This window comes from Pinus tabuliformis, chromosome 9 (assembly GCF_031772625.1).
Source record: "Pinus tabuliformis cultivar Carrire ecotype Pingquan chromosome 9, CPIR1, whole genome shotgun sequence".
NCBI classification, from domain to species: domain Eukaryota; kingdom Viridiplantae; phylum Streptophyta; class Pinopsida; order Pinales; family Pinaceae; genus Pinus; species Pinus tabuliformis.
The window spans coordinates 1,809,162,643-1,809,178,763 of NC_142307.1; positions in this window are offsets into that span (position 1 = coordinate 1,809,162,643).

Consider the following 16,121-nt stretch of genomic DNA (forward strand, 5'->3'; position numbering starts at 1 on the left):
TGCTTCCAAGAGTGACCCTACCTACAGTTCCTATGATGTTTGAAGAGCCATCATTTCCAAAAGACATTGTTCCATCCTTCTTTTCTTTCAAGGATATGAACTTATTTCTATCTCCAGTCATATGCGTTGAGCAACCACTGTCAACATACCATACATTTTTGTTGCTTTGAGCCTTGAGAGCGAGAGCACACCTTTCAGTCTTCCTTTTCCATACTTGTTCATTCTGATTTTGCGAGAATTCCTTTGAAGAACTTCCAAGTCTACAATATTTGGCCAAGTGTCCAAAATTGTTACATTTGTAACATTCGACATCATCTCTCAAATGATCAAATATGTTGATATTCTGCTGAGTTCTGGAATATCCATTTCTGAGAGATCTCCTGGAATTATATTCATTCCAAACATACATGCGACATTCTGTAGCTCTATGTCCAAACCTTCCACATGAATAATAATGACCATAAAAGATAGGTTGATACTTGGGAGGAAATATTATTCGAGGAGTTGTCTTCCAAGGTTCTTGGTGTGCCTCTAAGTTAGACATAAATTAAGGCCCGTGCCTCTAAATTAAACATAAATTAAGGCCTATGACCATCCTTCAGCACATTAAACCTCTCTTTTTGCATTAGATAGTGTATTTTTAACTTTAATATATTCATTAGGAAAGTTTATGAATAATTTCATATTTGTGCCTAATATTATTTATTTTTGTGGAATATTATGAGAATATTGAGCAGATTATGAAGATTTGGAGGAGGAGATAATTTAGGGACTTGCTCCCTACTACAGGAGGATCACTATTAAATAATAAATCAACAAGATATTATGGAATTATGGCACAGATTGTGGAACTTCAATGATTGAGAAAATCTAGGAATGTGTTCCCTACCATTTAATGCAGATTCCTAGTATTAGGAACCAGATCCACTAATCAAGGGATTTTGGTGGGGAAATCTTCCTCCATTCATGGGGAATGATTCCTAATAATTTTGTATAAGTACCAAGTTGAATTTGCCTCTAGGGATAGATTTTCATTAGTGTTCTTGTGGAGAGAACTCGTATTTTTGCAGCTCCATTGTATTTTCTTGCAGGGATGTAATTGTATTGATGAAAATAATGAATATTGGTGTCATGTTCAGCTTCTAAATCTTGTTCTCCTCCATAGGTCTCTAAGTTTCCTTGGGCTTGGCCATCCCAAGAGCCTCAGATCCATTTTGTATCATTTTCTTTCCTTCTTTTCACTTCTTATTCACATGCATCTCTTGTTTTTATTTCTTTTTATTTCTGCATTTAGTATTAATGATTTCTTGTTGTAGGATTGGGTTAAATGGTTGATGTAAGTTATTTTTCAAGATCACAAGCATCATTTCATCCTTGGAAAATATTTTGAAGGTCATAGTAATCATTGAGCTACTTGGATTAGTCTTCTTATTCCCAAATCTAGATTTCTGAAACTCTTTTGTGGCAACTAGCAGTAAATTTCTGCTATTTTTTAGAGCATGCTAATGAGATTCAATCAAGTTGATTCGACTTGTATCAGATCACAAAAACATTCTATTTCATAACAAAATTTACTCCATTTCATTTTCATAGGTTGGCATTTGATGGATTTAATAGCTCACTCATTCTCGAATTTCTATATTTTAGACTAGTAATTTTCTACTATTTTTTAGCATGGGTTAACAGAGGTCTTTTGAGTGATTCCACTTAGAATGGAGACCTAAGACATCCTATTCAATAACAAAATTTATCCCATCCAATTTGGATTTGATTTTCTTGGTCATTCGATGAATTATAATTTCGTATAGTAAATTTGTAACATCGTGTAGTAAAACAGGGGATCCTGTAGGAGAACTAGTACATCCTGTAGGAAATCCTGTAGCGGCCTGTTTTGAGCCCGATTAAGAAAAGTCATCATTGAAGCTAGAAATTGGCCCCTATTTGACCTCCAAGCCATCAAAATCATTGTACCCCTCTTCCTCCACACCTATCTCCCCTGCCAAAGATCAAGGAAAGATTAGCATTTGCATTTATAAAGCAAAAAGATTAAAAAATTAAGTTATTTTATATTTACACATGCACAACAGTTAGTACTCTCTAGATCATATTTCATGCTTAGATTAGTTAAAACATCACATGTGACAAATAGGGTTAAAATAGGGTTCTTTTGCAAGCAAAGTGTGTTAATAAGTAGATAGAGGATTTCATGTTACTTTACAAATATTTTTAAATTCAATCTTTCATTCCTACAAATAGGCAACATTTCTTTTCTCTCATGACAGGAAAGGAAGGACACATTGTATGATGCACCTATAGTGTTGATACCTCTTAAGTTTGTACGAACCCTGGGTTGATAATTAAAGTCGGTAGCCTTGGGAGTGCAGCATTCTTTTGCAATACCGAGGCTCATCACTTTTTGGCGCCGTTGTCGGGGAGGTGTCAAAGTATGCATTGTGTTCTTCCCTAGTTAATTCATTTCTTTTTACTTATTTCAAAAACAAAAAAATATTTTCATTAGGCATATTTAATTTCAAAAGTAGAAAATTTCATTGCATTATAGTTTTCATCCAATCATAAAAACAAAAACAAAAAATTCTCCAACACCAAACTACCTCCCTATTTGATCACATGGTGCAATAAGAGCCATATCACCATCCACTTTTGTAGGTAGAAGAAGAATAAGAGATGGCAAAGAATGTAGAAGAAATGGATGGAGAAGATAACAATGAGGAAGATCCTCTCAGATTCCCCATTCAAGACACTGATATCAATGTGCACATGAAGAACATCCCTCCATCTTTTCTTCCAAAATTTAATGGTCTAAGGTGAGAGGATCCGGAAACCTTTCTCTTTGAATTTGAAATTGTTTGTAGATCTTATGGTTACTTATTAAAAACAAAAAAATTGAGATTGTTTCCGGCAACATTGAAGGATAGAGCTCTTAAATGGTTCATGAGTTTAGGGACTAATTCAATAAGATCATGGAATGATATGCAAAAGATATTCCTAGAAAAATATAAAGATCACGATCTTAAGGAATAAATCTTTAGAATGAATCAAAGAGAAAATGAGAGCCTTGAGGATCTAATAGAGAGGTTCATGTGTAATGTTAAGAGGGCAAAACTACATCATTTAGGATCTGACACACTAAAAACCCTCTTACTTAAAACAATTAGGGATAAATGGATTAATCTCCTTGATCTCATGAGTAGAGGTGATGTATACCAATTATCATTTGAAGAAATTTGTGAAACATGCAAACACATATCAAGAGGAAAGGCAAGAGTAGTTAAATAAGCATCAAGATCGATAAGTCAAGCTAAACTTGGAAAAAAATTTGATGATTTTAAAACAGAAATTCTTAGGAATTTAACCAAACAAGTAGAAATGTTAAGAATACAAAATGAGCAAAAAGAAGATGTTGATATTTGTGTTGTCCATGCAAAATCATGTGATGTTAAATGTTTCTCCTCATTACCAAGGTTGAAGGAAGTTCACCAATAGGACAATGGAGCAAGTCAATTGTCGATGCGGCTATGTTATGTAGCTTTAAGAGGACCATGGCAGCCTAGTCAACCTAGTATGATGCAAGATCCTATTTCACAATTTCAAGGTTATGCATATCCACCTCAAAGTAATTGGAACACACCCTTTACTTGGCAACATTGGCCATCTCAACCCCAAAACCAATTTTAGCAACAAGGTTGGCAAGGAACTTATGGGAGCCATCCACAATATCCTCAATATTCTCCATACCCAACTCCATGTTATCCTTACCATTCATCTCCACCACAACCACAACCCCAACCACATCCATCTCAAATATCCACTCCCACTCAAATACCTGTACCACCATTTCCAAACCCACACATTGAAGTAGCTCAGCCCACTTACAATTTTGAGGTACAACACTTCCAAACATCTCCTCTTGAGATCAATGGTATTCACCATAGCTCAGGAAGAGTATTGCAAAAAAGAGATTATCTTGATATCATTGAAGGACCACATCCAGAAGAATAAGATTCAAATGAGAAGACCACAGAATCATGGGTTGCACTTGATGAAGAGTAGAGATCGAGAGAGATCCCTCATTGTTACCATCAAATCATCCATGTATTCAAGAGAACAATCAGCAAAAAGAGGAATATTTGAAGGTCATGGTAGAAGAATACATGAAGAATGATCCAGATAAGCAAGAAAACCAAGGACATCAAAGTTATATTGAGGTTTGGTTCCAGAAAATCAACAAGATGGAGCATCACTCTCTTCTTCAACTATGCTTGATCCTTTCAAAGTCAAATCATTTGGTCTCTGAAATCCAGGTACATGTCAAAGCATACATTTCAAGCCTACACATCATTTTGTCTGTCATCTTGATGTGCACATGGCTCCATTGGAAGTATTCTTATACTTGAAAGTGATTTTGTTTTTCAAGTAGGGTAGGGTAGAAAGAAAAAAAATGAAAAATAAGAGAAAAAAATAAAAATCTCAGGTGAAAACCTCCTTTGAGGTGCCTCAGATTGGCTCATTGATTGAAAACCTCCATAAGGCAGTCAATGGGTTGGGGAAAAAAAGAGAAAAAAGAAAAGATCCTAGGTGAAAACCTCCTTTGAGGCACCTAGGTGGACCTACTAGTTGAAAACCTCATTGAGGTGGCTAGTAGGCCTAAAAAATAAAAATTAAAAAAAATCATTGCTCCATGTATCTCTTTGATGAATGTAGGTGCTCTCCAACATCTACAAGGAACAAAAACAAGTTGCCACCAAAGAAAGAAAAAATAGGTCAAACCTAGTCAAAAGAAGTCAAATGTTGACTTTCTCATCCTTTGCTAAAATGTTCCAACAAGGCCAAGGCCATGCCAATCCATCACCCTCATATATTTCCACCATCCACTCATCATTCGCAAGCTTCTACCACTCATTTTCCTTGTCGTCCAAAAATACTATAGCAAGGCTCTGTTTTACTACAGGAAATAAAAATACATAGAGCAGAAATTTGTTTTTTCCATAACTTGAAAACCATGCATTCGTTTGCCAAGTTGTTTCAAGGGGAGATGCTTATGGATGATGGTAACATGCTCAAGCAATTTCAAAAAATTTCAGTGCATAGTTTTCGAGAAATCAGCCTCCATCACCTACAGCCATTTTTGCATTTGCTTGATATCCGTGCATCCATTTAAAAAGTTGTTTCATGGGGAGATGCATATGGTAACATGACCAAGCAATTTCAGAAAATTCCAGTGCACAGTTTCCAAGAAATCGACCTCCATCACCTTCAGCCATTTTTAGTTTTTCTCGAGATTTGTGCATCCATTGACCAAAATATTTTTATGGGGAGGTGCATAATGATGATGGAAACATGCTCAGAAAGTTTCAGGTCAATCCATTCTACCGTTTGGGAGATATGGACAAAACAAGTCTGCTACAAGACGTCATCCTGAATTATTAGAGTTCCCTGTAGTACTACAGGAAGTTCTTAAAATCTACAAGAAAGGCAGTCCGATGGAAAAATTATGATGCAGGCCTATTTTGGGATACGAAAAAAGTACATTGACTTCACCACATGTCATCCAACACCTATCACGACCATGTCACTCTATGGCCACACCTTCCACTCATTCCAATACCCATTTATCCTCCAACAAAGAAAGGACACAAACATTCAAAAAAAGAGGGCAGTAACAATAGCCTATTTGGAAGTAACAACAGGCTCCAGGCCTAACCTTCAGCACCATGATTGAAAGAGGAGAAGCATAACTGCAGGCACAATGAAACTTCTCTAGAGCTCAGTAGCAATAAAGGAAGCCATCACTTGCACATCGACAAGAAGACAACCCATCAACAAAGTAAGATCAACAAAAAATAAAAAGGCAGTCAAGAAGATGTACCTGAGTCATGAGAAGCACAACAATATCAACCCAGCAACAACATGCATGTCTCTCCAACAACCATCAGGTAGGTACAGGTATGCAATATTCTTGACCTCTTCTCTTGAGCATATTATAGTTAGAAATTTGTTGTAAATGCATGAGAGATGAGGTTTTATAAGCTAAGTATGGGTCAGCAGCCTCAACCGCCTTCAACTAGTTAATTGCAGCTCACTCCTTCACTCATGCAATGTTGAAAAGCCAAATTGTGAAGGGTGATGATTTCAAGGAAAGAGGACAGCAGTTAAAAGAAGAAATTTTTGCAAAGGCCAGGTCACCACAACACTCCAAGCCCTCCATCCACTTCATATTCACTATCTATCCATCATTCATCCATCCCATTTCATAATTTCAAGAGCAAACCCTATCTCACCTTGAAAAATTCTTGAAAAAACAAACAGAGCATCCTCTCCATTTTCACAAACCTGCATCATTTCTCATCACTCCCATATAGTTAGAAGAATTTGAAGGAAGAAGGAATGACTACTACAAGAAGGCAAAATGCTGCTACAAGAAGGAAGGAAAAAATTTGTGTTAAAACCCGAAATTTTGCCTAAGAGAGGCCTAATCAAAACAGAGAACTCCAAGGCCATTAGGCAACCATCTAGGCCATAAGAGAGAACAAGAAGGAAACAAAAGGAAATGAGGCATCCACCATCAAAACAGAACTCAAACTGCAGTGATGAAAAGAGACTTTCCAAGAGGTCTTTAATCTCTTTCTAACTTTTGTCCAATGCCTAAAAGATGTTATAGAAATGAGAGAAAGGCATGGGAGTCAAGTTGAGGGCCTATATTAGACTCAGACTATCATTTATGCTCAAAAAATATTTCCTATATTTTTAACAGGGTCTCTTGTAGTTTTGACAGGAATTACTACATGATGTCCTAGTTCTCATCTAAAGACATTTTGAAGGTTTCAAAGGTTTCCAAATGGTGAAACAAGGTAGTAGAAGGTGGATAAGGATGTGGAAGACCTTGCCAACTGAAAAATATTCAAGAACCATCTTGAATAAGGGGAAGAAGGCTAACAAATGGTCTCAAGAAACAATGATTTTTCTTTGCACAAATATGTTTTTGGGCTTGTCCTTGCAGAACTTACAACCAAGATTCTTAATGCACAAGAGAGGCCACCGGGGCCATGAATGAGGCACAATGAGGTCACTAAGTTGCTCAGAGGATGAGAAACACTTTCACTAGGGGGGTATGATGGGCTTCTAAATTAGACATAAATTAAGGCCCATGCCTCTAAATTAAACATAAATTAAGGCCTATGACCATCCTTCAACACATTAAACCTCTCTTTTTGCATTAGATAATGTATTTTTAACTTTAATATATTCATTAGGAAAGTTTATGAATAATTTCATATTTGTGCCTAATATTATTTATTTTGTGGAATATTATGAGAATATTGGGCAGATTATGAAGATTTGGAGGAGGAGATAATTTATGGACTTGCTCCCTACTACAGGAGGATCACTATTAAATAATAAATCAACAATATATTATGGAATTATGGCACAAATTGTGGAACTCCAATGATTGAGAAAATCTAGGAATGTGTTCCCTGCCATTTAATGCAGATTCCTAGTATTGGGAACCAAATCCATTAATCAAGGGATTTTGGTGGGGAAGCTTCCTCCATTCATGGGGAATGATTCCTAATAATTTTGTATAATTACCAAGTCTAATTTGCCTCTAAGGATAGATTTTCATTAATGTTCTTGTGGAGAGAAATCGTATTTTTGCAACTCCATTGTATTTTCTTACAGGGATGTAATTGTATTGATGAAAATAATGAAGATTGGTGTCATGTTCAGCTTCTAAATCTTGTTCTCCTCCATACGTCTCTGACTTTCCTTAGGCTTGGCCATCCTAGGAGCATCAGAGTCATTTTGTATCATTTTCTTTCCTTCTTTTCACTTCTTATTCACATGAATCTCTTGTTTTTGTTTCTTTCTATGTCTACATTTAGTATTAATGATTCCTTGTTGTAGAATTGCGTTAAATGGTTGATATAAGTTCTTTTGCAGAATCACAAGCATCATTTCATCCTTGGAAAATATTTGGAAGGTCATAGTAATCATTGAGCTGCTTGGATTAGTCTTCTTATTCCCAAATATAGATTTATGGAACTCCTTTGTGGCAACTAGCAGTAAATTTCTACTATTTTTTAGAGCATGCTAACGATATTCAATCAAGTTGATTCCACTTGTATTATATCAAAAAACATTCTATTTCATAACAAAATTTACCCCATTTCATTTTCACTTGATTAGATTAGGCATTTGATGGATTTACTAGCTCACTAGTTCTCAAATTTCTAAATTTTAGACTAGTAATTTTCTGTTATTTTTTAGCATGGGTTAACAGAGGTATTTTTGAGTGATTCCACTTGGAATGGAGACCTAAGACATCCTATTCAATAACAAAATTTATCCCATTCAATTTGGATTTGATTTTCTTGTTCATTCGATGAATTATAATTTCGTTCAATAAATCTGAAACATCTTGTAGTAAAACAGAGGATCTTGTAGGAGAACTAGGGGATCTTGTAGGAGAACTAGTACATCATGTAGGAAATCCTGTAGCGGCCTGTTTTGAGCCTGAATTGAGAAAAATCATCATTGAAGTTGGGATTAGGCCCCTATTTGACCTCCAAGCCATTAAAATCATTGTACCCCTCTTCCTCCACACCTGTCTCCCCTGCCAAAGATCAAGGAAAGATTAGCATTTGCATTTATAAAGAAAAAAGATTTTAAAAAATGAATTATTATATACTTACACATGCACACAGCAGTTGGTACTCTCTAGATCATATTTCATGCTTAGATTAGTTAAAACATCACTTGTGACAAATAGGGTTAAAATAGGGTTCTTTTGTAAACAAAGTGTGTTAATAAGTAGATAGAGGATTTCATGTTACTTTACAAGAATTTTAAAATTCAGTCTTTCATTCCTGCAAATAGGCAGCATTTCTTTTCTCTCATGACAGCAAAGGAAGGACACATTGTATGATGCACATATAATGCTGATACCTCTTAAGTTTGTACGAACCCTGGGTTGATAATTAAAGTTGGTAGCCTTGGGAGTGCAGGATTCTTGTTGCAATACCGAGGCTCATTAGTTCTTCCTGTGAGTCTTGATCTCTCGATCTAGCTGGGAGATCTACCTGCTTGGTATATTTTTCATATCCATCTTCTTTAGTTGTCATAGAAGGACTTGACTCCTTTTCAAATTTTTCTTTGTAACCAAGACCAGTCTTGTCGCTACATGATCGTTGGTTGTTGATGAGTTCGTCCAAAGTCTTTGAGTTGTTGGTGTAGTTTTGAAGAGATTTTCCATTTTTACTTCCTTTCATAAAGAAACAATTTCAGTTTCCAATGCTTCTCTTTCCTTGTTGCTTTCCTTTAATTATTTCCTGAGCGATTCTTCAATTCGTTTGTATTCTTCAACCTTGATTGATTTAGGACTTGTTCCCTTTCTATCTTTAATTCATATTCAAGAGTGTTAATGTGCTTCTTCTCGACCTTGAGCTCTTTTATAACCCTGATCACTTTGTTTTGAAATTCAACCTCAGTCATTTCTTCTTCTTTGTCTCCTTCTTCGTCAGGTGCCTCTTGCTTATTATGCTTGGCCATAAACAATACTCTTACGTTGAATTCTTCTTCGTTATCACTATCGTCTTCAAATGAGGAGCTATCTTCTTTGGAGAAGAAACTTTTCCTAAACCATTTCTTCTTGCCTTGCTTGTTGAACTTCCTAGTACTTTTCTTTCCTTTCGTAAAAACCTCATTTTTGTGAGGACATTTGGCTGCAAAATGCCCAACCTCACCATAATCAAAACATATTAATGGAATTTTACCTTTGAATTTCCCATACCTGTTCTCATTTTCCGCGTGAAATAGGAAAACTCTTTATCTCAGAATTCTTCTTCATCTTCTTCCTTTTCCTCATCCTTACAATTGCAAGTTTTTGCTTTCATAGTCTGCTTGCCCTTACTATTCTTCTTGGATGTGGCAAATGTTGTTTCTAATTGAGATGTACCATCCTCTTCTTCAATCCTCATTTCATATGCCGTAAGAATTCCATGCAATTCATCTATGCTGAGATTGGTCAAATTCGATCTATCTTCCAAGACAGAGACCTTAGGGTTAAATCTCGTTGGCAAGGTTCTGAGGATCTTTCGAACAACAATTTTATTTTCAACAGGTTCTTCCAAACCTTCCAATTTATTTGTTGTTTCATCAACACACTGAAAGTATGCAGCAATATCTTCATCTTCCCTCATTTTTAGTTGCTCGAACTTTGCCCTAAAAATTTGAAGCTTTGCTTCTTTCACCTTTGAGTCACCTGCCTATATATTTTCAAGCTTGCCCCATACCTCTTTAGCAGTTTTTCAACTCAATACCTTAAGATAAACATATTCGATAAGCCCACTGATAATAAGATCTTTAGCCTTTGCATCATATACCATATTTTTCTTACCTTGTTCATCCTGGGTTGGTGTGAAGCCTTTGGCAATGATTTCCCATACTTCGTATCCTTGCGCCAACCTGCATTCTTCCACTCCAAAGTGCATAGTTATTTCCATTGAACAAAGGAACTCTATTCTTAGTATACTCCATGATCTCCTTCCAGTTGTTAGACTGCTATTGAAGGAACCAAGCTCTGATACCAATTGTTGGAAATACTGAGAGAGGGGTTGAATCAGTATTCCTTAGCAATTAGCACTTTTAATTCTTTTCAGAGAATTAGCTAATCCTCAATTATTATTAATGTTTACACAGTAATAATAATAAATAAAATAACACAGTAGGCACAAAAATTTTAGGTGGAAAACCCCCTCCGGGTCAAAAACCACTGAACACTTTTCTAATAAATTATTTAATCTTTAGCCCCAACTGAAATGAAAGCAACAACTTCCTAGAATTATAGAAAAGCATTCTTCTCCATCTCCCACTGGAAGGACGCCCCAATGCCCTAGTTTCATCAGTAATTAACTCAATGGATACCCCAACACCCTAGACCAACCTACCACCCTGAAGTGTTCACCGGCTCCAACCTGTAGGCAACTTCATGCACCAGCCTAGCACCTCCCTGCCACCCTATAAAGAAAAAATTAAATACAAAGCTGTGGACTCCCATACCAGTGACAATGATCCACGTTACAATGATATTACAATGATTTTCTTGTACTTGACCAATTACCCAATCACACTATGACTGCAACCTAACCATGACATCATCCAACAATGACTCCTATACCTCCCAATAATGCCTCTTCAACTCTATGCGCATTTTCCTCTTTTACAATTTTACATTGATGATCTTTTACAATATTGACTCTTGACTGGAACTAACACTTGACTTGACACAGCTGCTTGGATCACTTGCAGTTGTTGAGGTATTTTCGTGCTTGCTTCAAGTAATGATACTTTGGCACTGCACGTCCTTCTAGTATGTGTCTGAGTTGTCTTAAAGTGTCCTCCTTCCTGCACATGCATTAATGAACAAGACCCAAACCAATACACAAACAAAATACTTATACTATCCTGCAAAACATATGTCAGAGAAAAATTCAAAATTCAAAATGTAAATACTGATTGAACGTACCTTGTTGTAGCATACTTACCATTGACTGTGGATGTGTGGTCCTTGCTAGCTGCAATGATATTTTGAATGCATACTATGACACTACCATACAACTATGACAATCCTATCACCTAACACAAACAATCCCTCTAGACACAACTTAACATAATTAGATTGTACAACCACCTATCTTTGGCTACCCTTTCACAACTTTGTCACCATTTTTCAGTGTTGTTGTATTGTCATAGATGAGAATTTCTGAACTCAAATGAGACCTGCAATGCCCAAGTGAAACCCCAATATCCAAAAGAAAATAAAAGTGTATAACCCCTTAACCAGAACACTTACATTTGCCTGCAAAGAGGATTAGTGCAAGAATAATAAAATTGACTACAATAATATTGCAATATAAAACATACATGTGATATTCTGCTTGTAATATTATCCAACCTTGATACTTGTGCAAATTATTCCTAAAACAGACCCTAGACAGACCTAATAAAACTGAACCTAAATAGTCCCATACACTATCCTAAAATGGTGATTTATCAGGCTTATAACTTTTATACATTTATGAAATTACTTACAATAGAGACCTAACCAGACATAACACAATACCAATTCTTGACTTACCTCAACATTTATCATAAGCTTGAATTATGCTAAACAGACCTTAACGCTAGCCCTAGACAAGCCTTACCAGATCTGTGGAATTAGGCTTCCTTAACTGTCTTCCACCTTTGAGAGACTTCCTTATTGTGCTTCTCTCTTTTGTCTCCTTATCAGCATGAGATCATGAGACCCTTGCTAGACTAACAAGTAATACTTTGCTTCAGAATTTTGATGCTCAGAAATATATTACATTGAACCCTAGATCACACACAAAATTAACCATGGTAATGTTCCATGTAGTCCTATTTTTGTATTGACTTTATCAATTTCAAAATACACTTTGTTGGCTCATAGAAAAATGAGGTCCTTTAATTCTTTGTTGTCCACAACAAAAAATGAAGCCCTTTAATTCTTCGATGTCAACAACAAAACAATGAAGTCCTTTAATTCTTCGTTGTCGACAACAGAAAGATGAGGTCCTTTAATCCTTTGTTGTCCACAACAAAAAGATGAGGTCCTTTAATTCTTCGCTTATCCCCAATAGAATTCTGCATTAGTAGCCCAAAGGTTAGCGAAAAAATATTTCAGAGCTAGCCTTTTAAAATTTTTATTCAAGTGCATGATCTACTCTATGCCAAAGTTTCACAACATATATATAGTATAAGGTTCTTAATTAGACATTGGATAGGGATCCTTGTTTGTAGGAGACATAACTTCCGTATGTGACAATAAACCATGATCATTTTATCGTTTGGTGTTAAGGAGGGCTTCTTAATGTACTTTAGAGGAGAAATTCATAATATTTTAGAATGTTAAATATTTAAAATATGTATCATTTTATTCTAAGGTAAGTGAATCATTTTAATATTCTTCTTAATATTTGTTTTAATACGTATTGACTTAAGTTATAATAAATATCCTTAATTTAATTAATTACTACCCCTTGTTAATATTTATATAGAAAAAATTTCAAATCCACTAAAAATTTTGAAGTCAATGATTGGCTTAGCGCATATGGTCCTACTTGAGAGTAAAGTCAGTGATTGCTTTACTATCTTTGGATTTTCAATTTATTAAACTTATACGAGGTGAGATTACAGTGAGAATCCCTGTCATATATTGACAATCATTGGGGAATAAGGTGATGTCTCAACCCCTGGGGTTTTAGCCCACTAATGGGGGTTTCCGACTTCAAACGTAGATAAGTCTCAAATTGTGAAGAATTGGGAGGTGTGCCATATATCAACGGAAACATCTCGACGAGTAGAATCCATCGAGAAGATCTTTGATCCAAAATAATATGAGTTTCCAAGTCAAAATTCCCATGCAAGATCGAGGTATCCCCTAGTGTTGCTTGGGTTGACATCAATGGCAACCACTTATCAACACGTTTACACTTGCTAGAAGTAGATTGCTTTCTCCATAAATTTGGTTCCTAGAAAAAAAAAATCCTTGCAATTTTGGTTACAATACTTCCACTCTCACCCTGCATAAATGAAGTCCTCACGACCACCAACATATTTGATCCCTTGACATTATTCATCTTGCCCTGATGATGAACCACACTAGATTGTTCGAAACGTGTTGGAAAATGAATTCTTATGAGATTATCATTGAAAAAATTCTTTAATTAATGTTATGGATCACAGAAGCCTGCATTTAGATATTATTCATCTCATTCACATAAAATATTGATGCCTTGAAGAATCCCTACCAACAGGCATTCTAAGCTCATATGTCAAGCCTACCAATATCTTGTGATGATAATGATACGATTTTTTCTTCAACCTAGCCAATATGTTGGATCATGAACCCTATAATGGCATTAAGGGTTGATAAATTCATGGGAATGGTCATCATTCCCATTGTCGCAATAATCTAGGGTTCCACCTACCATTCAATCGTTCCTTCATGCAATCACTACCCATACGCCACTACAATTTTGTCCTCCATGATTTGTTATGTCCATATGTCACTATAGTATGATCATCTACTACACTCATCTTCAATTACTCTTCTCTTCCAGGTATGTTTGTTTCCATCACTTCACATTAGATAACCCTTCTTCACCTTAATCTCTGTGTCATCTCCTAAGGCCATCCCCAACCACCATTTTTTTGTAGTCAATCACATCCACCATGTTCTTGACTACTCCCATGCTCTCATCTATGTTCTCTCATGGCACAAAAAATGCAAGCCCCTCGATCTCATTATGGTTCAACATGGTAATGGCAAGATACAACTCATCATTCTTCACATTTTTCAGTATGCCAAATAAATCGTTAGGAACATAGGCATCCCCCTGAAGCCAACACTTGATTCTAATGCCAAATGCTAAAAATTAACCAAAGAGACATATATTAACTAAAAGATACATTACACCAGCAACAATCATAAAACATAAACACAATGCACACAGTGTTTACCCAAGGAAAGCCCCAACTCTGAGGAAAAACCCAACTAATTGAATTCCATTAGATCCCTTGGCCAAAACCAACCCAAGCTGGCAAAGTGAGTCATCGCCGCTCACATCTTCTGGCCTATTTATAGTAGTGTCTTCACCAATCCTTTTAAAGGCTTCATTACATGAATTCCATAATCACAAAACCAAGGGTACTCAAAACCATGTGATCGAAACCACTACCATTTGACCCGGTCAAATTTGACTCTTCCTCAAGCCAAGTTTACCAAATAGTGGAGACATGTTTGGGAGTCCATACATGTATATTCAGGATACAATCTTCATGTGGAGAGGTAACTAGTATTCCCTCATCAAGGATTGGAAATCGTTCATCATTAATGTGCACAAAGGAAAGACCAATATTTCACTCATAAGTGCCAACAAATCCAAGAAATTGATTAGTTCTAGCAATAAATATGTTTCATTATTCTTAAGAGAAAATCATTCTAGCAAGAAGCCAATAAGGGCAAAGGAATCCATAGATGGGTGTACTAAAAAACAAAGAAAGCAATTGGAACAATTAGTGCAGGCATACATGGGAGTGTTCCAATAGCCTAAAGGTATACCACCCATATTCTAACAAAGGGAAGTGGAGCATGAAATCCAATTATTGTCAAAATATACATTTCCAAACATTAGGCTTTACTATTAATCCATTATGGAAGCAAGCGAAGTGAAGAAGAAATTGCAATAGTTGTTGGAGCAGGGTGTGATTCAACCAAGTACCTTACCTTGTGGGTCATCCATCATAATTGTGGCAAAGGAGGATGGGACTTGATGAATGTGCATTGATTATAGCACATTAAACAAGATTAAGAACAAGAACAAGTACCCCTTTCCTAATATTGATGATCTATCAAATCAGATGTAGCAAGTGAAATACTTCACCAAGATGGATTTAAAATCTGGTATCATCATGTTCAAGTCAAATAAAAAGACACCTAGAAGACTGCCTTCAAAGTGGTTAGTCGTGCCATTTGGTCTATCCAATGCACCAACTACATTTATGAGACTAATGAATGATGTATTGTTCCCCTATCTAGATTCATTTATTATTGTTTATTTGGATGATATATTAATTTAAATGCTACCTAAGAGGAGCAGATCTCACACTTGATGCAAGTGCTAGATACTTTGATGAAGCACTAGTGATCTAAGAGGATCCAAAAAGGCTCAAAAATTGAAGTCCTCAAATCTCAACAAAACCAACACTAAGTCGTATATATCGTTGAGACGACTCCAATGACATAAATGGCACCTTAATCTGAGTTTGTATGACAAAGTTATTCTCATTTAAAGTTTTGTGTAAACAGGCAAAAAGGGGGCAATGACAGGCCACATCGCACCCCTCAAGAGCGCCATGTGTCACCCATTGAACGCTCCACATGGCATGATGTGGTACCCTCCAAATTCCCCACTTGGCATTCTAGCAGTGGTTAATGTGGCAAATGCAGGACGATGTGGCAGCATATGGTCTCGACACAAGGCATAGTGGGTTGACACATGGCAGGTTGAGGTGGCATTGTG